Source organism: Pseudonaja textilis, chromosome Z (genome assembly GCF_049901715.1).
Source record: "Pseudonaja textilis isolate UNSWEBS1 chromosome Z, rPseTex1.2, whole genome shotgun sequence".
Taxonomy (NCBI): domain Eukaryota; kingdom Metazoa; phylum Chordata; class Lepidosauria; order Squamata; family Elapidae; genus Pseudonaja; species Pseudonaja textilis.
The window spans coordinates 92,451,793-92,479,761 of NC_142008.1; the positions used below are offsets into that span (position 1 = coordinate 92,451,793).

Sequence of the window (27,969 nt, forward strand, 5' to 3'; positions counted from 1 at the left end):
ATCATATTAACAGTGTTTAATTTTAATTGCCTATACATTAAATCAAATACATTTTTCCTAGGCCCATCACTTTTTGTGAGTGTGTGGGAGAGCATGGTTCCAGCACACCAGAAAGAAAAAAATCAAAAGTTGTCTTTGCCTGAAAAACAAAATTGTGCTACATGAAGGATTTCAAAAGCAGTGAATTGATTTGAATACAATAGGATTTATTTCTAAACAGCTATGGATTGGAACCCTCTTTTCAGGATGCTCCCCATAACTCATCAGTCTTTATCTAACAATAAACTAGCCCTGTGGTTATTCCCCATGTTGCAGGAGACAAAAGCTTGTTGGGAACCACACAAGGAGCCCCCGATGGAGAACCGAATAAGGGAATTTCAGAATTGCAACTCCGTTTCTTATTGCGAGCATCAACTTTTTGGCCCTGGCTGGCATCCTCCTATGCAGAAATGCTTCACTATTTTCTCAGGAACAACACCATCACCTTTTAAGATGCACACCCAGACCGGGAGTAAAAGTGATGCCCCCGAGTAATAATACAGGGTTATCTTAGCCCGCGACGACCTGGACGGAATACCAGACGAATCTTCAGCAGTTTCTCGGATAACAATACGTACGTCGGTGTGGGGAAAATCTCCATTTGCTTTCAATGGAAATTGCAGATTGCCCTATGCAGGGTTACAATCTAAGTGGGACTGGGTCTTAACTAAGTGCCGGGGTCATTGAAATGCGTGAGTGCTGTGCCCAACAAGGAGGACCGAAAGTTTCCCTTGCCCAGTTCCATTAAAGGCAGAGCCTTCAAAGGGTTACTTCTGTAACGACCGAAGGGAGATCACTCCCCGTTCTTTTCCTCGTTCCGAACCCCCCCCCCAACAACTCCTCCACGACCCTCGAAGCAGCATCTATTGGCTGGGAAAAGGGAAATGGGCGTGGCTTGGCCCACCTCCGTCTCCTTGCTCATTCTCTCTGTCTCGCTTCCCCCCTGCTCCTCCCCAACTCGGTTCCAGTGTAAAGTTTCACCGAAGCACATGACTGGCTTTAATGGCTGCTGAGCACTGGGGCGCGCGCGCTGGCCAGCGCAACGTTGCGTTCCCTCCTCCCTTCCTCCCCTCCGTCCCGCTCGGATCGGGCAGCCGTTCGGTGTGACTTTGCAGAGCTGGGACCCCAGAGCTTGTGCTTCTGTCTTCGTGAAAACAAGATTGCTTTTGGGAAGGAGGGGGGGTGGGGTTGGCGAGAGTTTTGTGCATGCCCTAGTAACTAAGAGAGGGAGAAGGACCTGCTTTCCAGGTAAGAGTTTTGGATACCTGCGGCTCTTCCTTTCGCAGACTTTGTTCTGGATATGTGTTTGGAAGGCAATGGGGAGAAAGGAAGACCTGTCTTTTTTTTTCTTCGTTCCTTACACGCTAATTTAACGGCTGGAGGGGAAAAGTCTATGTCGTTTTTGTCTTGTTTTGTTCCTTCCAGATTCCGATCGAGGTCTAGGATTACATAGCAGCCCCCCATCCCTTTTCCTCCTCCTTCCCCGCTCTCTGTTTGTGCCCCATGCAGTACCTGTTTGAAGTTGAATAGGGTTGCTTTTCCTTATCTCCTTTCCCCTCAGTGTCCTCATCTCCCCAATTTCGTTAATAGTCTTTCACGTTTACACTGAAATCGGAGGACGTTGTAGATTTCTGAAAGATAGTTCTGGGGGATTTTGCAATTGCTGATAGTTTCCTGAAGTTGTAATTACTCTTCAGGCTTATTTTGGTGAATATAGCTGTTCAGACTAATATCGGAGGTTCCAGTTTGGGTGACAGTGAAGGTTGCATTATTTTATTTCTGTTCCAGTTTTCCACTCCCTACTTTTTGTGCAGTTTCCTAATAAACCTTAACTGTTGCTTTCAGTCATCTTATTCAGCTGTCATGGGGCTGCCCTCACCTCCTCCTGCTGCCTTGTGTTTGAAATCGGGCCAACTGTAGATGGGGATTTTGCCCTGTAGCATCGGATATTCTTGTCATCAGGCACGCCATCCTTCCTTTGGCCCGTTGGCCTCTTCACTGTTCTTGGAGAAAATGTTTGGTGTGTGAGTATGGTGGAATTCTTTCAGTAGGGAGATATCCCAAGATTTGAGCTGCTGGCTTGTCCTGATCTCTCTGCTAATTAAGTGGCAACTTTATAGTGGCAGCCACATTTGAGGGTAAATTTGAACTCAGTGGGAGTGAATCTGGAGTAGGCGTAGGCATGCAAATGTTTTGACAATATTTTTCAGAGTCCTATCTCCACAGAGTGAAGGAAAGCACTCAGAGGAGAGGGAGATTCCCTGTTTCTTTTCTTTGAGAGATTCCCAAAGTTTCTTTCCTTTCAGATCTTGAAAGAAATTGCTGATCTGTTTTCCAGTGCCACGTGTGGGTGTGGCTGGCAATTCTGCTGCTTCTAAATGAAGTTTTGTACTTCATATTATTGGCAAGGGAATTCCGGATCCTTCCTCTCCCCATTATACTTACTGTGCAAAGATTCTGCTTATGTGATTCCTTCTCCTTCACATTTAAAATTCAGAATGCTGTAGAAATACCTCTGGTTGTGCCACTTCTCTGTTACAAAGTTTTTGGCCTTTGTAGGAAACCTTGGAATTAAAATAAAAGACAGAGCCAGTGATGTCTGTCTTGCCAAACTACCAGTGGTTGGTCGATCCGTGGGTGGAAAAACAAGACCATGGCTTAGCTTTCAAGGGGATGTTTCCAACTTGGTCTGTGTTTTTGCAGTGTCTGAGCAGGCTTGTGGGTGTGAAATTGGAGCCGTGGCTCTCACATATTTTTTCATGCCCAGGTTTCAGAATTGGGATATCCAGTCCTGTGGGATTTTGGACTAAGCAACAGTTTGGATACTTTTTTTTTTTTTTTTGCATGTCTAGCACTAAGATGTGATATTATGCCTGACCAAGTCCCACAGGTGGCTTGCATGGCAGCTGTGAAATGGGTTTAACACTTAGCGAAAAAATAGGTTGGAAGCTAAATCCCACTTAAGATGGTCAGCAGCTGTGTGGAAGCAAGGATGGTTACCAGCCTCAGCCTGTATTAGAAAAAAAAAAAGAACTCTAAATTGTGGTTGGGTGCTTTTCTGTCAGTCATAAAAGGTAAATCTGTAAAGAGGGAAGCAGTCATCCATGTAGAGAAATTAACAGCTGGTTTGACTTCCAACATCAGGCAGGAAGGGAAAGAGCACGTCTGGGTTATGTATGCATCTGTGTTTGGATCTGTGTTCAATTCTCTTTACAACTTTGTTCACTTTGAATGCTTGAGGTCCTTAGCTGAAAAGAACTTGAATGGTATGAAGATGGAGTTTTTTACATTTATGATCATGGCTTTCTTTATTATAGAATATTAATAACAGCGATGGGAATCCTTACAGTTTATGTAGTATGTTCACAAACTACTTCAAGTTTTTATGTCTTAGTAGTCTTAGCATATTGCAAATAAGGGTGAGAAAGAGAATATTTCTGCTTATATACAGGGTTTGTGGCTAAGGAGAGAGTTGGACCAGAGAGCTTGATGTTCTTAATTTATAGAAGTTTTGTTTTGTTTTAAAGCATTCCAGGTTTTCTTTTGGCAATTTGAAAGCACCAGAATACTTTTAAGGTGTAAGCGATATGCAAATGGTGAATAAGTAGCATGTTTCTAAATTACACACATTTCTTATAATTTTTAAAAATCCAGTTTTATCAATTATGTATTTTTCCTTTTAAAATCCATTAAATTTCACACATTTTAAACTTAAATTTATAATGTATAGACCCTTCAAAATAATTACCTGGTGTAATAGTTAATTTTTTAGCTAACAACCAACGTCTCTGACAATCTTGGATATGCAAGACTTCAAATCCTATTTGGGAAGCTAGGATTGTAAAAGAAATCTGTTCCTCACGTGGCCTTGCAGGATCAGTTGTATTAAATACTTTCTATGTGGTCAATTCAAACTACCAGTATCATGGACATGGTAGAAATCATAAACTTATAAAAATGCTTTTGTGCAGTCAGATCAAATCTGATCTCCACCAACCGTGATTTGTCACAAATTGAAGAGGACAGGAAACCCACAAGGAAAGTTAGGTGGAAACAAAGTTTTCTTATTCCCGTAAAGAGTCATTAGGGACAAAGGGTACATCTACATCTGGATATTTCCCTTTCAATTATTGTGGGAGAAGGGAAACACAATGATATAATCCTGGTTCTAATTTCAAATCCATAACACGGCTTTGTCCATTTCAAAACATAGCCAGGTTGGAAACAACCTCTTGAAATATAATGGGGCTGGGTTTCATATAGTCCTAATCCAAAATGTGTTTTGTTTTGTTGGCTTATTGTCAGGCCCACACCCTCCCACCCCAAACTCTATGGTTTATATACCATAGTGAATCGGTATATTATAGTAAATTTTAAAAAAACCAATGAGCCACATTATGCATTAACTATATATGGGACCACTGGCTGAATACAAATATTGTGAAAAGCATGTGTTTGGTTTTGGTTTGGTGTAATGTGTGAACCAAACCATTTTTGGCTTGTAACCATTATTTATGGCTTAATGTTATATAGGAACCAGCTCTGTATGGTTTGTTCAAATATAGTGGTTAGAAAAAATGTTGATGCAATAAATTCAGCATGTGTCTTCCATAAATTTATTTAATCCCATTTTTAAAAGCCATTTAAGCTTTTCGTTATTGTATCTTATGGCAGTGACTTTGTTATTTACACAGTGCATGCTGAAGTTATTCCTATTGTTTTGTTTTGATCTACACAGAATATGGTATATCTCATGGTATATCCTTCCAAAACTCTTAGATCCCCAATGTATGTTCCAGAATTGGCTGCAAAACCATAGTTGAAGTCCAAACCTCTTGAAGTTATTGTGGTTGACAAACATTGTCCTAGGTCGAGGAGATAGGATATTCGTACAAGGAATTACAGAACCCTATATCCCAATGGTTTTCCAAGTCTCTGCTGGACAATTGTATTTATTCACAGTTTTCCAAACTTCTAACTTTCTGCCTGAGTTAGGAGATACTGAGAGCAAAACCAGGGGACTTTCTATAATAGAAAAATCCTCTACCTATAAACACAAGTGGAACTGGAAATTCTGTTGCTAAGTGTGGCAGTTGAATTATCACATGACCATGCCTGATTTTATAATATATTTGCTGTAATTGTGAAACAAATCTAACTTGGCCTATTGATTTTGCTTATCAAAAGTCCTCTAGGAAGGTCAAAAATGGTGATCATATGACCTCAAGATGCTACAACTATCATACCCAAATCATGTGACGATGGGGATGTTGCAGTGGTCCTAATTGCAAGGACTGGTTGTAAGTCACTTTTTTAGCAGCGTCGTAATTTCAAACAGTAGTTAAATGAATGGTGGTGATTTGAGGACTACCTATGTGACTTCTAATATACCGAGTTTAATTTTATTATTTTAAAAATCTTAAGTTACACATTAGTCTACAGAAGTTATTAACCCAGAAATATATTTGTTAGTCTGCTTTTATGCGCACTTATTTAGCTTAGTCAGTCATTTCACTTTACAGTCATGGATAAAATAATAAGGGAGTTACTTTTTGGTTTGTGGCAGACCCTGATGCTGTGAGCTGAAAGAAAGTGACTGGCCAAAGGTTATTTTGCTGGTTTATCTGCTTCTAGCCTCCCAGCTTAATTACTACAGATAGTCCTTGGTGTATGATCAGAATTCCATTGTTAAACGATGAAATCATAAAGTGTGATGTCACATAACTATGATTTAGCAACAAGGATCCTATTGCCATTGTTAATCAAATTCCACTAGTCCTTAGCTGAGGACTCACCCCAAGCCAAGCCATTCAGTGCTTAACCCCTCCCAGCCCCGAGACTGAATAAATTAAGGGTTTGCCTCCTCTTCAGCTCCCCCCACCTGCCCAGTTCCCCCTAATCACTGCCCTTTTGGCTCCCCTGCACTCTGCCTTGTGGGATGGTAAGCAGCCCCAGAACCACATGGCTCTGAGGCTGTTTGCCTCACTGGCTTGGCATTTCATGGCACGGCTCTGGGGATGCATGAGGTCCCTGGGTGCAGTGCAGTGCAGTGCAAAGCATTAGATGCCCCAGCAAGCTCTAGCTATCATAGCCCAGTCACCCTCACTGCCGTGCCATCCTGCACTCTGTCACCATCACCCACTACTCATGAGACATGCCCACCCCCAGCCATTTGTGAGACATTTGCTGGCTACATGGTGCCATCTTCCCCAGGCTGGGAGGATACTGCCCTGCACAAACTGGAGAACAAAGCCTCATGTGGCCAACAGTTGTCACAAAAGCCCAGAATGGGCATGATGGATCAGCAGTGGGAACAAGGAGAAGGTGAAGGGCACAGGAGCTACAAGTGTGCAAGGGACCAAAAGAGCATAGATTGGGGTGAGTGGGTGGGATAGATCGATGTGAGAAGTTGAAGTGCTCCTGTGGTCATAAGTGTGGGCAGGCTGCCAAGTGCCCAAATTTTGATCATATGACCATAGGGATGCCACAACATCTGTAATTCAGGGTCAGGTTGTAACTCCATTCAGTGCCACCATAACTCGAAACAGTCTCTGAACGAATAATTGTAAGTCAAGGATCATTTTGGCCTTTTACATTATTACTACTTACAATTTATCTATGGCTGATTCTCACATATTGCAAAAGTTGATTGGCTCTTGATAAACCTGGTTTATATGTTTCTTTTCATGGGCAAGCGTTCTGGTGATTTTACAGTTGCTTCCAATGTCAAGAGTTCTTACTAAACATCAACAATGAGAGAGAGGTTTAGTTGAAAACATCTATAGCGCACCAGGTTAGTTGCCTTTTTCACAGCCCTAAAAGTAAAATGAACTTAATCTTCTTGTTCATGTGAATGAATATCAATCCTCTTGGAGCCGAGAAGCAGAGACCCAGTATCTCTAATGTTTGTTCAAGAATTTTTTTTTCTTGTGATTATATAAAGGGATAATGGAAGTATATGCAAAATATCTTATCCACAAAGACTGTGTTATTCACAGAGGGGAAACTAATATGTTAATTTAATTTATTTATTTAAGATTGTGGAATGTAACATCTCTAGTACTCTCTTTATCAAAGCATATTAGTTGGATTAAATGGAGTTTTCTTTTCCTTAAATCCCTTCCTTTTTCTAACGAACTTAGGATATAATTTGTATCTTTACAATTAAATTCTGCAGAATGTGTTAGATGAGTTTTGATGACCAAACCTGCATACCTAATGAATGTTGTAGTTGTATGAAACTTGAATATTGATTCTCATGTCCACGTTCACTATATAATAGCAAATCTTATGACAATTCATATGGACTAGTATATCTTAAACTCCATATTTTTTCACACTGGCAGATTCGTTGGGGTGTTTTCTTTTTCTTTAGGTTATAATCAGAACTATGGCATCATATTATGCATAGAGCTATTGTTCTTCTACTTAAATGCATCAGGAAACTGTTCCCTATTGCCACTTTCCAATGTTCAGAATCCGGAAATACAGATATGTTGCTATTGCACTGCACTTAAAAACATTTCTGTGTACAAGTGCAGACATGCATATGCCTTGGAAAGTATAGTTCCGTGGTTTGCAATTTTTCTTCTTGGATCTTTCCAATGTGACGCAGAAATGGTCCTTCTGTCCTATTGTTTTCTCAGTTGTGCTTTGCTCTAGAGACAGTCCTACTGCTTGGATTTTTTTTTTCTTGTGGAACTGCTCTTGTTTGTAGAGCACAAAATTATCCCATGTGCCAGGGATGGGATTCAAAATTTTTAACAACCTGTTCTGTGGGCATGGCTTAGGTGGTGGGCGTGGCTTGGTGGTCATGTGACTGGGTGGAGGACATGGGTTGGTGGTCAGGTTATTGGCTGGGTATGGCCAACTCAATATCACTCACATCAAGGCCCGCATCTCCTCACCTGGCTTCTCATGACTGTGGGGATGCTGCAACAGTTGTAAGTATTAATAATGGTCATTAATCACTTTTTTCAGTGCCATTGTAAATTTGAATGGTCACTCCACATAAGCAAAGTACCAGCAAAGGAGGGGGAAAAAACACCAGAGAAGTACCTGAGACAGGAAGTCTAGTCCTGCCAAGAATGTAATAAGGGTTAATGGAGAGGCAGTTTCTGTAGGCAACACCAGAATGTTTCCTTCCTGCCTTCCTTACAGGATTAGGCCAGTAATTTCTTCTAACAACCGGCTCTCCCAACTGCTTAGAATGTTAGCAACCGGTTCTGGTGAATAGGTGTGAACTGGTAGAATCCCACCCCTTCCATGTACCTATCTGAAACAGCAAGCAACACATACATTTTCCCCTTTAAAGCAATATTTAAAGTTGCTTGGTATGAGTGCATCCAATCATCTGGTTTGAAAAAGAAATAGTTGTTTTAGAATAGGGAGATCTGGATATACTCATTTGCATACTATTCTGCTACTACCTTACACTGATCAAGGCCCTCTTTCTGACCTCTTTGACACCGGGGCATTGTACAATGAAGGGCAATACAGAATGATTCAGATAAGTAGAAAATGTGTCTATCTCTTGATGACTTATTTTCCAAAGTGTCTGAGGCTGAGTTGAGGCAATAAGTCTTTGTCCAGTTTAGTGCTGAAGGGGGATGACTGGAGTTTTTGATAAACTCATCAGAAGAGTGTCAGATTGGGGAAAATCAGGGATGGGATTCAAAAATTTTAACAGCCAGTTCTGTGGGCATGGCTTAGGTTTGTGGGCGTGGCTTGGTGGCCATGTGACTGGATGGGCGTGGCTTGATGTCCATGTTATTGGCTGGGCATGGCCAACTCAATATCACCCACATCGAGGCACACATCTCACCTGGCCTCTCATGACTGGGGATTCTGCAACAGTCGTTAAGTGTGAAAAATGGTCATAAGTCACTTTTTTTCAGTGCCATTGTAACTTTGAATGGTCACTCCACACAAGCAAAATATCAGCAAAGGAGGGGAAAAAAACTCCAGAGAGGTTCCTGAGACAGGAAGTCTAGTCCTGCCAAGAATGTAATAAGGGTTAACGGAGAGGCAGTTTCTGTAAGTATCACCAGAATGTTTCCTTCCTACCTTCCTTACAGGATTAGGCCAGTAATTTCTTCTAACAACCGCTTCTCCGAACTGCTTAGAATGTTAACTGGTTCTAGCAAATAGGTGCGAACTGGGAGAATCCCACCCCTGGGGAAAATGCTCTAGGTGGTTCTACTTAATCCTTTGATGACAGGGATCCCATATGAAGGCAGGATACTTAGGGGAAAGTAGTATCATGAAAAAGACTTGGCTTGAACCCTTGGCTCACTAAGTGTCCACGTGAGGTTTTGTTCCGGACAACTGGAATTATGAGGAAATTCAATCAAATGATTTATGGGCTGTTTCAGGCAGGCATCCTTCCTGAATGGTGGTATTATGGTGGTTATCCTTCCCTTGATATGTTTTCCAGATGTGAATTATAAAACATTTTTATTTCAGAGTTGAGAGATTTGGATTATGATATTAGTTTCATCCTGATGGATTGGATAATCATATTAATTTCCCAACAATTTGGAGTATTTTTGCTTCCTGTTCCTATACTGATTGGAAATCCTTTTTCCTCCATTTCAGGGAAATTATTTGTGTTCACATAAACCGTGGACCTAGATGGCCCCTTTATTTGTGGATATTAGTTAGCAACAATTTTTATTGTTTCTGAAAGTCTGTGTGTATTCGGCTTGCCAGCTGCAGTTGTACGAACTTCTGCCTTGACTCAAGGAAATGACTCCCTGTGAGGGTAGAAAATGCTCTTATTGTTCATATTGAAATGATCCTATGGTAATAGCCACCAGCTTTAATTGTCTGAAAGGTCCATCACAATATAGATCTGGCAGTCCTTGTATCTGTTAGTTATCTAACAGATTGAATTTTGGGAGCCTACTTTGAACAAAGAAGTCCAACTTTTGATTAAAAGTTCTATTTTTTCTGCATTTTGCATCACATTAAAAAGAAATTGGATCCATTACAGCACATCTGCAAATTTTACAATTCCTTAATTGAGCAAGAGCAGCGTTTAAATTGAATCCATTTTGATTTGTGGAAAGTAGGAAGGATGGAGAAACATCATGAAGATGATTTTCAGTTTTATTATCCTTTCTGCATTCTAATAGAATGAGTCTATTCAGTGCTATTCTAAACAATTTGTATGTAGGAAATTTTTGTCTGTAAGACAAGCGTTAATAATTTTGTGTAAACTTTTCAGAGGTTTTCTCGTCCATGTTATATGCATTAAATAAAAAACAGTAATCTGCCTACCTCCCACAGAGTGAATAATGGGAGTAGGCATCACATAAGGGAAGGCTGCTATAGAATATGAAATGGAACATATACATGGTCTGTATGTACATAAATATTACATTAAAAGGATAGATGATCTCAATCTCATCAATGGATGTGCCCAGTTCCCCTCCTTTCCCTGGCTGGTGTTGATTAACATTCTCACCATGAATCTCACATACATTACATTACACTCTCCAAGTGTCTTAAGACAGTGGCCCCCAACCTTTTTTGTACCACGGCCCAGTACAAAATGTACAAAATGATCCATCGACCGGTACCGGCATCAGCACGCACAACCAAGGCAAGGCGAGCTGAGCGACCGGCCAGCCAGCCGTCCCCCGCTTCTCCCCGCCACCTTCAACTCCTCCTTTGTACCTTTTTGCGGTTGATGGGCTTTTCGGGCTCTTTCTTAATCTCCTCCAGAGTAACGCGAGACTCCACCGCCATTGGGATGGCTCTTCGTTCGAAGCTGCCCCCCTTCAACGAAACTAAGGCGTGAGGATTCCTTCAGCACCCAAACGCCGCTTTCCAACCGACAACCAACAAGCTCACCTGGAAGCACTTTCTCAAGCGCCATCGAAACAAGATGGCAGCGCCCAAGCAAAATAGGCAGCCCGGTACAAAATGATCCATGGACCGGTACCGGTCTGGGGCCCGGTGGTTGGGGACACCTGTCTTAAGACATGACTGGCTGGGAATTCTGGGAAACACCACTCCAAAACATTTGGAGGATGCCAAGAAAGAAAAGCTGCACTTTTGTTAAGATCCCCTTGTTTGCAATCCCCTTGTGTCTAGCATCAGAAAACTGATGCTATGCAGTCGCAATAGAAAACAGATTGTTTTAAATCTACACCATTTCAAAGACCATGTCTCCTGTCTTACCATTTAATGCCACTGTTCATTTGTCAATGTAGATTAAATCCAGAAATTCTGGGTGCTTTCTACTTCTTTAACTTCAATTTCATGGCTTCCCATCATCTCTTTCATCTAGGCTTAAAATTAAGCACCTAGCTATCCTACGATACAGTACTTCTGCCGAACTATACAGTCTTCTTCCCTTTGATATAGAGCTCCATTGCAGACCTAAAGATGTGATGTATTTGTGAACTCTATTAACTGCAAACATTGAGAGGAATCAGATTGTGCAACCCCATCAGTAATTTGCTGATGGGGTTGCAAAATATTAAATAAATTGGTTGCCTCTTGAGTGTATCTGGTGGAATGGCTTTGGCTGCAGCTAAGAAAAGCAAGTTATCCTTGCTACAAGAAATAGGTTGATAGTAAATCATTAGTATTTTTGTTGGCTTTTATATTCCACTCAATTCCACTTTATTTTTTTTTAAATGAAGAATAGTTAAGAAAAGGAAGAAAGAAAGAAAAACATACACAAAAAAGGAAAAAAAGAGAGACATAAACTCCAAATGAATAAAGTTATAAGCATCATAGAATAAGATTAACATTTAAATATTTTAATGATTAATTTTAAATAATAGAATGTACCATATTTTAAAAACTGTCAACCATTAATAAAATCCAAGTAATATGTGAATATTAACAATACCAGTAGTCCTCAACTTATAACCACTATTTTAATGACCATTCAAAGTTACAACAGATTTGAAAAAAGTAATTTATGACAAGTTATAAACAAACTATCAGATGCTCTGGATTTTGTGTTACAAGGTTTTCAAGTTTGCTCAAGTCTCTTAAGTATTCTCTTTGTTTTCTGAAGTTTTCTTTAAAGTATATTGCACATTTGAAAATACCAAAGTTGGCTGCATAGTCCTGGCCATACAGAAGAGAAAGTCTCAGATGATTTTATTTTTGTCTTATTAATAATCAATACCTGCCACTTACATGAGTCTGTTCTCTGATGGTTTTCTTCCTGCTTTTGTCTTCATGTAAATAAATACACAATAATGAAGCAAAAGGTAATAAGACTGTACTGATTCATTTCCTAATTTTATCTCAGATGTTTATTGTTGCATAATCTCTTAAAAGCTGTATGCAGGTAATCTCAAGTGGCTGTTCGTAGTGTTGAGCTAATGATACTTGTGCCCAGTCCTCAGAGTTATGGCTGTTGTAGTGCTCTTTCGGTCAAGTGATCAAAATTTGGGTTCTTGGCAGCCACCTCTCACTTACAATCAGGTGCACTTCAGTTCCCAAACCCACCTATCCTCCCTCCCCAATCTCTGCCCTTTTGGCTATAGCACCAGCTCTGTGGCTAAAGTAGAGGCTTTCAGCAGTCTTGGCCACCCCTCCCCCATGCCTCTACTTCAGCCCCAATACTACTTAAAGCTCCACACCTGCAGTACCACAGCATGGAGCCTCAGCCACCCCTGCTGCAGGGGTGGGATGCTACCGGTTCTGCACAGCTCTATAGAACTGGTAGCTCTGAGGAGCAGGAAACCCCGAACCGGTTCTGTGTTTGCTGCTGTTTGGCCCAACCACCCACCCAGGCTCTTACCTGTCCTTTATTTCCTGCTTTTTCAACCTCAGCTGCTTTGCATGGCACAGCTGAGGTTGAAAAAGCAGGAAAAAAGTGGCTTTTCAAACACTGCACACTTGCGCGCAGCCCGTCTTCAGCTGTTCGGGCGGCAGAACTTAAGTATTTTTTACATGCGCGCATGTGTGCACCAAACCGGTAGTAACACCGGTTGAATTCCACCCCACCCTGCTGCCCTGCCACTTGGCTTATCACTCCCCCACAGGTCTTCTTTTCTGTGCTGTTAGTTCTGCCAGCTTTGCTACTTTGTACTGTTTTTTGTCCTGTCCTGCCGTATATGCTTCACTCACCCCACTACTTGTCCTCCACTCCTAGCCCTGTCAGCCTTGTTTCCCTGCGTTTTGTTTGTCTGCTGGCCCAGCCATCTCCACCCACTACCTGCTGCTGCTGAGGAGTGTCTGATCTGGCTCTACACAAGGCAACTACTGGCCATGTTAAGCGCCCTTCCTGAGACTGCTTGCGCCATTCTCCAAATAGTGCACACCATTCTCATTATGCTTTTGAAGGCTTCTAAGAAATTCTAAAACTATGTGAGATAATTGTGAGAAGGCTGCACTTGCTATTCCCCAAGCTCCCTAGGGTTTCTGAAAGCATTGTGAGGACGGTGTGCATTATTTGGAGAATGACCCCAACAATGTGGTGTGAAGCCACAGTATTCCGGGGAGTCTCAACAGTGCAACCCAGAGTCACAGCGTCCCGAGATACATCAACAATACGATCATAGATTCCTGAATAGTCCAAGCAGCCTGGCACAGAACCACAGCCCACCAGTGCAGTGTGAATTCATAGCTGCCTCAGAAAGCCCTAGCCCTCCCTGCCATGACCCCTGACACTCTGTACCTTTGTTGACCTTTGCCGTCTTCTTGCTCCTGCTGCTGAGATATGCGCCCATTGGCACATGCCTTTGTGAAGCACGTGCTGGCCACATGAGGCCATCTTACTGAGGTGCCATGAGAAAACTGCCATGCACAACCATGTGAGAAAGGACTTCTGCTCGGTTGCAAATCTGCCAAAGTTTGATCATGTGACTGTGGGATATGCTGCAATGTCTGAAATTGTAAGTCTTTCCATTCATACTATCATAACTTTGAACAGTTTCTTAATTAATGGGTCACAAGTGGAGGACCAACTATACTTGAAACTTCAGGGCTGCTGGATCATCATACTTTTTCATATCTTGTATCTTAAATGTAATTCTTGGTCTTTCAGAAGACCATTTAGCAGCATTTAATCTCTGCCAATCATTTAATATATATTTTCAATTTTATTGCAATAAATTTAAAACAGAAAATTGGTAGAATATTCATTTTAATGCTGCAATTCTTCCTAAGCCTTTTTAACTTCCTTCATCTTATAAATCTTATTATATTTTTCAAGATCTGTGAATAATATTTTTAAATAGGTCTTTAGTGTTTTTTGTCAAATACATTCCAGGTATTTTAATAATGATCTGATTTGAATTCTGAATGCGTCAACTGAGGCTGGTAATGTAACCTTATGGTTTTGCAGGCTTCCTTGCATCAGTGAGAAATCTTAGCAGACTTGAATTGTTCTTTTGTCCTATTATGTTTTCATTTCTCCAAAAATATAAGATACATAGCAGATGGCTAAGCTGGTGATTTGGGACAGTTCAATTTATTTGGATGAAGATATTGAGATATGCTTGAAAGGACAATCTGGCTTTGGTAGGTGCAAAGCCTTCTGAATGGAAGATGGATTTAGGAGTGCTTTTTTGAGTATCACTTACGCGAAGTCCATCCCCTGCCATCGAAGAGAGAGAGAGCAAGCCAGGAGAAATATCTGGCATTGGGAACTAGGGCTGAAGGTCAGCATCTGTGGCTTTCTGCACAAGAGACAAGCTAAAAAAAGCAGAGTCTTGACGTCAAGCTCTCTTTAACAGCCTTTCCGAACTCTAAGCTGTGTACCTGCTTGAGTATGTTAGGTCAGTGGAAACAGAATGGAATTATTGTATATGCCCAGGTGAGCCTGTTGCCACAGGAAGGCATTCATTATTTTAACTCATCAGTCCTTTTGACTGGTGTTGCAAGGTCTTGGAAATCTTCAGTCACAATCTCCAATTTTGAGGGAATGTGTTGACAGATCCATTGCATTAATTCTGAAATTTGGAGGGTCTCAAATCTGTTCTGACTAAAAACTGCCTCTACTCTGTGAGTATGTCCTGTCTTTAAACTGGCAGACAGGGTATTACATAGAGGCATGCTAAAACCAAATCCAGGCTGTATTTGCATTTTTAAAGGACTTTGGCTAGTGAGCTAGTGACATGAGCAACATGATGCAAGAAAAATTTAAAGCAGGTGACAGAATGGCAAACCAGGTGAATGTGAAGAGCAATAACCTACTGTAGTTGAAATGTCTGGAGTCATTTTACAAATATGAAGTGATGAAGCACTGATCATCCTTGGAATTCTCCTGTGTTGTTGCCAAAGTCACTAAAACTTGTTCTTTTTATTTTTGGGGAAATTTATATTCCACCTTTCCAAAACAGTTAGATAATTTGTGTAAAATACCACATTTAGTTGAGAAAGAGCATGGAGGATTATACGTTTTATTTAGCTAATATATAAATCTGGCATGCTCAAAGCGAGTCAGAGAAAGAAGTCACAGTTTGTTTTAGGGTTTTCCTTTCTGGGTCATGGTAAAGTTACCCATAGTTTATTAATGCTGTCCATGTTCAAGAAGGGTCAGTGAATATACTCAGTGATTGGTGCTTAAGTTGGGATAGGCAATGCAGTCATCAGTGTGATAGTAGATATTCTCCTCCATGCTGCGGCGAGAGCCCAGGATGGGTTAGACTCCTTCTGATGATGTCATTAAGCTGAGTCTGTTCTTGTATATAAAAGGCCAGCCCCCGAGAGTCTCCCCAGCTTTGACTCAGCTTCTTTTAAGTCAGCAAGCTGTGTCTCTGAAAGTGTTAGTGGTATTCAGTCAGTGGATCCGATCGAAGCTATTTCAGCTCCCGGGGATCCGGGTAGTTGCAACTTCAGGAGAACGGGGCTCTGTTCTCCTGCAACGTTGAGGATTCAACGTTGCCAGTTTGCAGGGAAGGTAAGTAGGGAAGCGTCTCAGGTGCCTCCCACATAGCCTTCCGTTTGCACGATCGCTAAAGATCGGCAAAGCGATAACAGTGCCAGCAGCTGATCTCTTTGATGGGGGCTGCTCTCTCTTTTGTCAGATCTCCTTGCTCAGGGCTCACTGCAGCCTAGGGAGTGACATCATTTATCAGAGGCCTCAGCATGTGCGGTGGCCATTTTGGAGGACAAAATCCTCCATCGCACGAGGCATCCATTTTAAGTGGCCCAATGGTTGTTTTGGCCCACAAGAAAAATTAATTTGGCATTCTCTGCAAGGCCTTCACAGTAGGCAGCACATATTGAGGGTCTCTTCCAGCACCTCTTGTGCTTTGTCTACACTTACCATGGATCAAGATAGGGCTCAGGCTGAACTTCTCTCGCCCCTGCCCCCGTGGAACAGGCCCTCCAACCGGCCAGAAGGAAAAGATGCAGACAGTGTTCCCAATCAGCTCAGAGAGAAGTGGCTGCTAAAATTAGCGCTAAGGCTCTGGCCCCCAAGAAAATGACACAGGCCGAGCTTAAGGCAGAAAAGCACAGGCACGTGGCTTTAGAGAGGCAGTTTAACAAAACAATAGATGATATGAGAGGGCAACTGCAACAGGCTTCCAAGGCAGGAGAACTTCAGGGTCCCCAGGGAAGCCCCTCCAGGGGAAGTGATGTAATTTCAGGATCCATTGGACCCACCCCCCATCGTGGTCCCCTGAGAGACTTGAGGAACAATTAGATCCTCAAGATTTAAGCAGGTCAGGGCCTAATTTTGAACAGGCCTCTTGGGCCTATGTCCCTCTCCTTCACACCAGGATTCAGGGCTCCTCCCTAAACAGACCATCAGCTACCTTTACTCCCATGGCGGCTGCCCTCAACCCTCCCATTGCTGACAGGCCCAGGGAGATTCAAGACGTTGTCTCTATTGCCATTAGACAAAGTTTGGCTGAAGGTTTCCAACAGATTCTTCGTCCCCTAGAAAGGGCTCATGCCCTTCTCCCTTCATAGTCTCTAGGCCCCTTGCCTCCTCCACTTTCCCCAGGACCTCAGGGCCCAACCCTCCCATTCAGAATGGGAGGATTATGAGGAGGATGACGGTGACAATCCATCTGAACACAGTCGTTCCCCTCAATCAGATCACGAAGAGGGGGAGATCTGGGACCCTAACCTCTCCGAGGAGGAAGACTCTCATCAGATCAGCTCTCCTCTCCATCTGTCTTCAAACCTGCCCTATTTAAACCACTCCTAAATAAGGCCCTGGTTACTGCCAAGCTGTCACCTGAGAAAGTGGATCCCGAGCCACAAGGGGAACCCTCTAGACAAGGAGACTGCCTCTTCTCCAAGCCCGTAGTTCAAACGGAGGTTTTACCTTCCTCTCTCTTGTTTCTCGACCTGGTCAAGGAGCAGTGTGCTTCCTCTTCGGCAGGTCCTCGCCCTTCATCTCATGACAGATGATTCTACAATGTGGGCCCCTCCCTAGCCAATGCTCTTGCAGTGCCCTCTGTAGACAGTCCTATCATTGCCTCATTCTCTGGCACCCCCACTGAGCCAGAAGATGTACTTAAGGCTGAAGATAAATGCTCCGAACAGACCATCAAATGCAACCACCAAGCAGCTGCGTGGGCTGTCTGGGCTTTGACTGCTGCATCATTTTTACGAGGGTGTCACTCTGATGGCTGCACCAGCTGCAAGATCGACAGCCCTCTGGAAAGGACTCCCATTCAAGGAACAGGACACTCTAGTACTCACCACAGAACCTGCTGGGATAGGGTGCCCATATGGATGGCCAGATAGCTCAGGGGATTTGGTCCTGGTCAGACAGAATCCATCCCATAAACTGGCTAGAGCTCAGAGCAATAGCTCTGGCACTAAGACACTTCAGGGCCACTGTAACCAGATCCTACGTTCTAGTGTTGATGGACAATATGGCCGCAAAGGCACACATCAGCAGACAAGGGGGGATGAGATCCAAGGCACTTACGAGGGAGGCCGAACGGTTAGGGCTGTGGGCGGAGAGACACTTATTGTCAATCACGGCAGATCACATATCTGGGGTTGACAACTCCCAGGCTGACTGGCTGAGACAGAGCTCACTCAATCAGGCAGAATGGTGCATTCACCTGTCCCTATTCAGAGACCTTTCCCTCAGGTTTGGGACTTTGGAAATGGACCTCTTTTCCACTCCCCAAAACACCCAAGTAAACAGGTTTTTCACCAGGTGTCCTTGTCAGGGAGCGGAGGGGACCAATGCTGTGCAGATGGCCTGGGGGTCTCCTCTACGCCTTTCCCCCTCTTCCCATCATTCCGGCAGTCTTTCAGAAGATGTTGGAGGAACGAGCGGAGCTACTTCTCCTGGCACCCTATTGGCCACGGAGGCCCTGGTTTGTGGACCTAGTGAACTTGTCTGTAGCCTCTCCTTGGAGGATCCCAGACCACTTGATCTCCCTGCATCAGGAGCCTTGCTCCATCCAGATCCCCAGTAGCTCATGCTGACCATATGGCACTTGGGCGGCAGCGGTTAAGAGAGGCTAATCTCCCAGAGAAGGTTATCCTCACCATCCAGGTGTTTCATAAACCATCTACGAGGCTCATCTAGATGCCACCTGGAGGGTATTTTTTCAATGGTGCCTAAAGGAGGGTCTATCACCCTCCTCACCCCAGCTGGCAGAAGTTCTTTGGTTCCTTCAGGACGGCCTAGAGAAAGGACTAGCCCTTAAAACCCTACACCACCAAGTAGTGGCCCTGTCCTCAGTTCTCTCCTGGGATTCATTTCCTTCCTTGTCACACCATCCTTCAGTCCAGAGATTTTTAAAAGGGGCTTCTAACCTCCACCCCCCCCCCATTGTACACAGGTATCCTTCATGGGACCTTCACAAGGTACTTCAGGTCTTTACAACCCCCCCATTCGAACCTCTTAGGACAGTGTCTCTGCAATTCTTGACACTGAAGGTGGTTTTTTTAGTTTCAATCTCATCTGCTAGAAGGGTGTCAGAGCTGGCTGCTCTCTTGATTAGACAGGACCTATCACGATAATAGGGTGGTTCTCTGTTTAGACTCCTCCTTTATCCCAAAGGTTAACACCTGGTTCCACAGGTCCCAGGACATTGTGTTGCCTGATTTCTGTCCCCTTCCACACCATGATTTAGAGCGCAAGATGTTAGGAGAGACTTTAGAATTTACATCAAATGCACTTCCTACTTTAGAAAGACGGAAGCCATGTTTTTTACTTTTTTCCCTTCTCACTTGGGGAACAAAGCCTCTCCTCCTACCATAAGCAGGTGGGTCAGGACGTGCATTGCACAGGCCTACAAAGCAGTTGCTCTTCTGGTGCCTCAAGGGCTGACTGCGCACTCTACCAGAAGTGCCACCACTTCGGCTGCCTGGGCTACCCAGGCATCCTTGGAAGAGATTTGCAGAGCAGCCACGTGGACATCCCTGTCACCCTTCATCAGACACTACCATCTGGATTCCTTTGTCTCTGAGTGCGGCCTTTGGCAGACTGGTACTTCAGTGAGTGGTTCCACAGTTGGAGTGATCAGATGGACGAGGACCCTCCCGTGGACATGCAGGCTTTGGTATGTCCCATCCTGGGCTCTCGCTGCAGCATGAAGGAGAATGGGCGTTGGTAAATTTACCTGAGAACGCCCTTTCTATCTGTGCTGCTAGAGAGCCCAGCCCCTTTGTTTGTCCAGAGATGGTAAGAAATGCTAATGTTCTAGATTTGTTTGCTTTCAGAGACACGTATTCCAGTCTATCAAGTATCTTCGTCAAAGCTGGGGAGACTCCCGGGGGCTGGCCTTTTATATACAAGAACGGACTCTGCTTAATGATGTCATCAGAAGGAGTCTAACCCATCCTGGACTCTCTAGCAGCTTAGATAGTAAAGGCATTCTCAGGTAAATTTACCAACGCCCATTTTCCCTAAGTGCCTACCACCCTCCCTGTCTTCTCTCTATATATATCTATATAACTCTACCTATTATCTATCTATCTATCTATCTATCTATCTATCTATCTATCTATCTATCTATCTATCTCTATCTATCTATCTATCTATCTATCTATCTATCTATCTATCTATCTATCTATCTAATATATGTTATTTTTAAATATTACACATATTTCAAATACTGTAAAGATAACAAAACATGTAATAAAATATGTCAAGTTTATTTTAAGGCTTACAGGGCAGTTTTCATGTGTTTAGTGACTCAAAATGGCAGGAAAGAACATTTGCATCAGTGAGATGAAAGGAACTCCATAGTAGCAGAGAAGGGATTCAGAGTTGCATGAATTCCTGGGTTCAGATTGTCTACCCATATCTTGAGAGGCTTTTGCAGTGATAACTATCATGGAAGCTGGCCTGCTAAATATATATGATTATCTTAAGAAAGACAGAAAGAGGCAGTTTTATATGAATGAATAGGTTACACTTTAATTTACTACAGCTTACTTAAGGTAAAGAGTAGCCTAAAGCAATGTTTTTTTAACCTTTTTACCATGCTTGAAATTTTTGAGAATTGAACTCTAAATATATTAAAAGTTGTTGGAGTTGAGAAATATTGGCCTAAAGCAGTGGTTCAAGGCACCGGCCCTGCAGGCTCACCCCATTGACTGTTGCACCGCTCCGTAGCCGGTGCCTTGGTGGCACGTTGGGAAAGTAGAGCAACGTGCCGCTGTGGCCTCGTTCAGTGCACCAGCTCTTAGTGCCACCTCTTAGTGCCCCCAAGGGGCCTGGCAGAGGGGCGCTAAGAGGTGGCAGGGGGGTGTTCAAGGCGGCAGCCCCGCAGGCTCACACCATTTGACTGTTGCACTGCTCCGGAGCTGGCGCCTCGAATGCGGCGGTGGCTTTGCTTTATTTTCCCAAAGTGCTGCCGCATTCGAGGCGCCGGCTCCAGAGCATTGCAACAATCAATGGGGTGAGTCTGTGGGGCTGGCACGTCAAATGCAGTGGCGGGAGCACATTAGGAAAGTAGAGCAAAGCCAGAGTGACTCCATTTTCCCAAAGTGCCATTGCTGTCGCATTCTGTCTGTGTGTCCATCCATCCATCCATCCAAAAGGTCTGTCTTTCTGTCTACCTACCTACCTATTTACCAATGTAGCTCTATCCATCTACCTACCTACCTACGTACTTACCTACCTACCTATCCATCCATCCATCCCAAAGGTCTGTCCGTCTGCCTGCTTGCCTGCCTGCCTATCTACCTATCTATCTACCAGTATATCTATCTACCTACTTATCTACCAATCTACCTACCCACCTACCTACATCCAAAAAGTCAGTCTGTCTGCCTGCCTGCCAGCCTACCTACCTATCTATCCATACATTCATCCAAAAGATCTGCCTACCTACCTACCTATCTACTAATCTATCTATCTATCTATCTATCTATCTATCTATCTATCTATCTATCTATCTACCTACCTACCTACCTACTTACCTAACCATCCATCCATCCATCCACCTACCTACCTACCTCTCTCTCTCTCTCTCTTTCTCTCTCTCTCTCTCTCTATCCATCCATCCATGTTCGAAGCATTGGCCCTGCAGGCACATCAGGAAAGTAGAGCAAAGCCATTTTGGGAGGGAGGGAGGGACAGAGAGAGAGACAGAGAGAGACAGAGAGAGAGAGAGAGAGAGAGACCTGATGCATCAGACTGAAATGAGGCCTAGTTTAGACTGAGGCCCTTTTTCACATTGAAATATATTTGGCTTCTGTTAAAGGTTTTGTGGACAAAACATGGTCAAGGCTATCAGGAAGCTCTCACATTTTGTTGAGGCTTTAAACAGGATCCATTGGACCAGACCTCCACCCTAAAAAATTACTTTTCCCCAATGTATTACAGTGCCAATTCTGAAGAAGGCAAAACCAAAATGTACTGGTAAATTATAAGGAGAACACACACACACACACACACACACACACACACACACACTCCCTTCTAACCCTGCTGGAGCAGGTGATTGGACTAGAATAGATATCTCATCTTTCTCCTCCCTCCCTCCTTCCTTTATTTCTTTTTCTTTCTGTCCCTTCCTTCCATCTCCCCCTCTTTCTTTGTCCCTTTTTCTTTCTTTCCCTTTTCTCTTTCTTTTCTTCCTTCCCTCTTTCTCTCTCTTCTCTCTCTCTCTCTCTTTCCCTCTCCCAGGCTCACCCCATTGACTTGGTGCACCGCTCCTCTCGGACTTGCTTGGGCAGGTCCCTCTGGTGCAGCAGGCTCAATGGGGAGGACCTGCGGGGCTGGCATCTAGAACGCAGCAGTGGCGACATGTTTGAAAAGTAGAGCAAAGCCAGAGGTCGGTAATTTTTGCTGCAAAGAATCACAAAAGTTTCTGGGCTGTGCACAAGAAGGGACACACATGTCAATGCAATTCAGCAACATAAAATAAAGAAATACAAATAAAACAAATCAACAAGAATCAGCAAAGCATCTCTGATTAGATTTTATTCACTACTAGAATCTAATCAGAGATGCTTTGCCGATTCTAGTCCAATGACCTGCTCCAGCAGGGTTAGAAGGGAGTGTGTGTGTATGTGTGTGCATAGCTGTCAAAACTCCAAAACAGGTCAAGTAGCTCTGGGGAGGCCAGTCATAAATTAGAAGACTTGCTAAACAACCGGCCATTAAGTGAGGACCACTTGTATTTGGTTTGCCAGTCACCTGGCCACACCCATCGAGTCACATGACCACCAAACCACACCTACCCAGTCATGTGACCAGCAAGCCACGCCCAGCCAGCAAGCCATGCCAGCCAGTCACATGACCAGCAAGCCATGCCCACCCAGTCACGTGACCAGCAAGCCACACCCTCAAATTATGCCATGCCCGCAGAAATTTGAATCCCACCCCTGGGTCGGGGGCACCGAGGATGAGTTTGTAGCACCAAGGGGGCGGTGGACTGAAAAAGTTTGGGAAGTTAATCATGGTATGAAATGAAATGCTTTTCTTTTATTGGATCAGAATGTAACATTAATTGATATTATATGATGCTGAATTGTACTAGAACAGTAGTGTGGTGCACAGTAAAATGCATAAATTCAATCCTATTGCATAAAATTAGAGTTTTATTATAAATAAATCACATGATTTAAGCAAAATAATCAGATAGGTGCAAACTGCTTTGTCTCATTTATACATGTTGTTTTAAAGATGGAAATATTGTGAACTAGGATTTCAATTATTTGTTAAATAGAAAGCATCCCAAGAGTGAAAATAGGTGTTCAAATCTTCAAAATGAAGAAATATATACTGTTTAATACAGATTTCATTTTACGAGAATTTCAACTTAATTAAAATAAAAAGACAATTTTTGGTTATTATGCATAATTATTTCTTAAGATATTGGAGGTTGAATGCTGTTTCTAGAGTTTGACAGCAGGGTTTTAGTCTCTTTTATTACAAAATTCTATCTCACTCCATCCCTAGTAAAATTAAAATATATTTATTCATGTGTGTGCATGCGTGCATGCGTGCATGCACACACACAAACACAAAGAACAAATGCACATATAAGTCCTAGATAATACATTTTTCTTGTGCACAACTTGGCTTTTCAGAATCTCCCATTTCTTGACCTAGTTCTGAGGATGCCTATCAGCTCTAAATAAGACATAGTGAAATTGCAGTTCTGTGTTGTGGAAGGATTGGTATGTGCATTTTGATAGCTAGTGAAAAATATGCCACTGTTGGCAAAATATTCCGGGTCATCTCTGAATTTTTAATTATCTTTCTTTGGATAAGAAACTTGGACATTTAAAAAAAACTGCAGAAAAATCTGTCTCCATTGAAAACCTTTTTCTATCTTTTTTTTAAGGCAGTCCAAAAAGTAGGAGGCTTGGGTAGGTCCCAAACAAAATATCAAAATATCACTCTGTGAATACCATCAGTTTGTTTAAACCCATCATCTTTAAGGATTCTAAGATTGCTCTTTGCTTAATGAGGTTAACATCTGTGAGAACTGAATCCTGACTGGTAATGCTTAGAGGAATATCTGAATGGACAATAGAAAGATGCAGAATGGACTACAGAAGGATGGATGTAAAGATAAATAGGAGCTTTTGTTGAGAAGGGTGGTGGATTGGCCTTTTAATTACTCTATTGCACTGCAATTTTCAACGGTCTGTCTGGAAAAGGGGAAAGCTTAAAAATAAGTGCTACAGCTAGAACACAGTCTATGCTTGATTTAATGTAGATTTACATTAACTAAAATTGAACGGTATGGTAACATTCCAACTATTTAATCATTTCCCATCTGCATAAACTGTTTTAGTGAGGTATCTCCACTTTTCTTTGGGAACTCAAAAGAAGACAGACATACACACACACACACACACACACACACACACACACACACACACTGCTTAGTTACTTGAGTAATCCTTTGCAATAGGTGGAGCTGACAGAGTTGCTGTTCTCAAAGGCAGCTGCCATGGCTGTGGATAGTGCTGAACAGTTTTAGTTCAACACCCCAAGTGCTACTACCTTCATTTGTGAATTCAAGATTATAAATGAATAGTTTGTGTACAGTGAAAACCAATCAGATTATTTTAGTGTAAACATTGATGGTAATAACCATTTTCTTTATTGAGCAGTTATTTCTTTCCCTACCATCCTGCCTGTTCAGAAATGTTCCTCTTTAGCTGGAATGAAACTATATGATGTGGGTGACACCAGGAAACATTGCGTCAGGCTTGATGACTGCTTCTTGTCAACTAGTTCTTTTTTCTTTTAAAAAAGGAACTTGGGTTTCCCTGGGAAAATACGTGTGTGTGTGTGTGTGTGTGTGTGTGTGTGTTGGTGTCAGCCATCTGTAACACAAATTGTGAATTTGTTTCTGTTATATGCTTTGTCATGTTGTAGGCAAGTGGAAATACAAAGTTGATTTGGAAATCAGCACGCCTCATTTAATGTAGCCTATTTTAAGAAAAATTGTGTTTTCAAGATAAATACAGTTCAGGGGCCTATAGAACTTGTTGCCCCAAAAAGTCACTAGCATTTTAATTCAAGAACTAATCACACAGGACCTTGAGGTCGCGCTTCAAATATTTTCCCGGTTCTCTGTCTGGAGTTGGCAGTGCTGGAGTTTGATTTTAACTCCTAAAAATAATCTTTTCAATATTAAGAAATATTTTTATGGCAGAGTGAGAGAATATGTCATTTGGCTGCCTCAGTAATCATCGTAAGCAGAAGATTTGTGGGGATAGTGGATGATAATTAAAGGTTAGAGAAGGTGGTTGAGACTCTAGTCCTGCATTGTGGACATTTTTAAGGAGAAAAACTGAACTGGATATGTATCTGTCTCAATATTGCCAATGCGGTACTGGACTATTTTTTCTATCTTTGAATGCATTATAACTAGTGTTCTATCTTTAATGCCACATTTTCTGTTAGGTTGTCAATCTTTCATACAAAAACATGGTACTTTGAATATGAATGCAATAATAAAGAAGTGCATTTGAATAATTTTGAGTGGAATCGTTCTCCCGAAGCCATAAACCAAGTGGCCGAGTTCATGCTTTTAACCATAGTTTGTAGAACAAACTAAAATGATTTGGATCACACATAGTAAGCAATAGCACAGTGGCTCATAAACCACATTAATTAGTTTTACATAATGTACTGAGCCAAACTCAAATTAATGGCTGCTTAAAGCATCTGTATTAACCTGTTCTCCTTGTCCTGGCTGATTTCCCCAGCGTGTGTGTGTGTGTGTGTGTGTGTGTGTGTGTGTGTGTGTATGATATAAAATGAATGTAGGAAAGGAATTTTGTAAAATTGTGTTTAAAAAGAGGATTATCCGGATCTTTTTTAGTCACGTTTCAGGCCTGAGCATTTAACTGGACCATACTGATCTGGTAGATAATTATGGATTGAGATGAGAGAGTTTAATACCGTTGATCCTCTTGGACCAAGAGGAGTTACATGGGGGAGTTCATTTATAGATATAGGGTCAGTTATCATTAGTATGCTGATGACAGCCAGTTGTGCATCTTGACACAGGGCCAATCAGGAGATGAGATAGAGGTTCTTCCTGGTGTCTGGAGGCTGCTAGGATCTGGAATAAGCAGAGTGGAATGTTGGTGAGTTAAGAAGGCAGTCAGTTCCAGTAATTTTCCATCTTTCATCCTAGAGATGGTTACACTGCATGTACAGAGTTGACTAGTAGTCTGGAGGTCTCCTTAGACTCCCGCTTGAGCGTAAGATAGTGGTTGTAGCCAGTCAGGCTTCTGCACAGTTCCCTCTGGTGTACCAGTTATGGCCTTTTCTGTATTAAGAGGCTCTACTCAGGGTTATTGATGCGTTGATTTCTTCTGGATTAGAGTTTAATAATGCACTATACATCGTGCTTCCTTAAAAACCAAGTGAAAGCCTAAAGGCTATAGGTGGAACCACTTTTGAAGATACTGCTGGTTTGAGAGCTGTATTGACTGCCAAGTAACTTCTGGATGCAGTTCAATAATAGTCACATTTACATGGCTGAAGACTTGTAGCTTAGAAACCATTTATTCCCAGTGCCATCTGCTCATCAAGCAAAATCTGGAGGAAGGGACTTCCTCTGGGACCCAGCCATTTGGGAATATGTCATTGAGGCAGGTGTTCTGTATTGCAGTTCCCTTTCTCTGGAACAGTGTACCTCTAGAGATCAAAACAACCCCAATGCTGCTAAGATTTCATAGGACCACCAAGACCTAGCTCTTCCAGAGAGTTTTGGGGGATGACCTGAACTTGTTCCTTACCAGAGAAGAGTCTATATTTGATGGTTTTGGGGGTGTTATTTTTGTGTGTGTGTGCATGCACGTGTGCGTGTGTGTGTGTGTGTGTTCTGGAATATTGGTTGCAATTTGTATACTGTATCTTAGTTGTATTCCTTTCAGTGTTGCTCAATTGGATCAGCATGTAAGTATATATAAATAAATGAAGTTGTGAAAGTTGTTTATCTTCTGTGACTTGCCTATGAGGTTTCATCAGAGTACTAGAAGAAAGGGTTCCATTGCTTTATCATTTCTATAGTAACTAATGGGACTGGCAGCTAAACAGTATTCTGCAATCTTAACACATTTCCCTTAAAAAAAGAAAAGAGAGGAAAAATGATTTTATGTAGGGATATTTGGCCTGCAAAAATCTGGATGACCTCTCAAAAGAGTTACTTTTCTGCCATATTAGTTATCTAAATTTTGCAGTTTAGCTATACTATAGACGCCAGAATTTGCTGCCATCACTTCTTCCAGATACATTGGTTGACCTACAGATTATCCATCAATGCTTTTTAAACGTTAGAATTTTGCAATTCTAATATTTTTGACTGTTGATGAAAAAATGGGTGGGGTTTTTTTTTTGTAGAATGCTTTACATGGGGATTGAACAGAATCAATATACCTTGGCTATATTCTGCTTTGTGGTAGGGCATTTTTCCCAACTATCATAGTTTCCAGTTTGAAAAATCATTTTTAGGGGGATTTTAGAAGAGTACTAGGCAGTCCTTGTTTGATATTTGGATAAAGAATATTGATAGGACTGTGTTTTTCGCTTTTTGCTTTCTTGGTTTGTTCTGCTTTGAGAGTCATGTCATTACTCTGTTAAGTAATGAAGATACTTGAGCATACTCTGCCTTTCTTCTTCCTATATAATAGTAGTTGCATGTCTCAGGAACATGGCAGGTTGGTTAAAAATCTTGTTGTAACCAGCATGGCAAAATCGAAACACAGAAAAGCCCAAACAGATGTCTTACTTGCCACTATTTTCTGTTTTAGGGAATGTGAGTTCACCATCCTAATACAACTTGCCATGGATCTCTGAAGCTCTTTTCCTCTTGTCTTCCCTCCTTTCACCTGATCAGTTGGATCTTTAGATAGGATGGAACTGTCCTCATGCGCCTGGAGAAGAAAATGCAAAACAAGTTTTGCACAGAATAAAGAATTCAAGTTGAGGAACTCTGAGAGGTTTTGTCCATTATAATGTTTAGCGTAAGTAGCCTGAAGGGCTGTGCAAAAACATTTGAAAGAGCAGATATGTATGTGTGGAAGCAAGAATGAAACACC

General features: G+C 42.3%; 1 protein-coding gene across 2 annotated transcripts in view; it reads left to right on the forward strand.

Moving 5' to 3' along the window:
• Window positions 1-27,969, forward strand: part of RARA (retinoic acid receptor alpha) — a 217,979-nt gene that overhangs the window by 25,498 nt on the left and 164,512 nt on the right. The window contains exon 1 of one of the 2 annotated variants that reach the window (XM_087916888.1): window positions 1,006-1,287. The exons of the other annotated variant lie outside the window; for it this stretch is intronic. The gene's annotated coding sequence lies outside the window, so the exon portion shown is untranslated. Of the gene's footprint in view, window positions 1-1,005; window positions 1,288-27,969 lie in introns of those variants that run through there. 2 annotated transcript variants of the gene reach the window in all.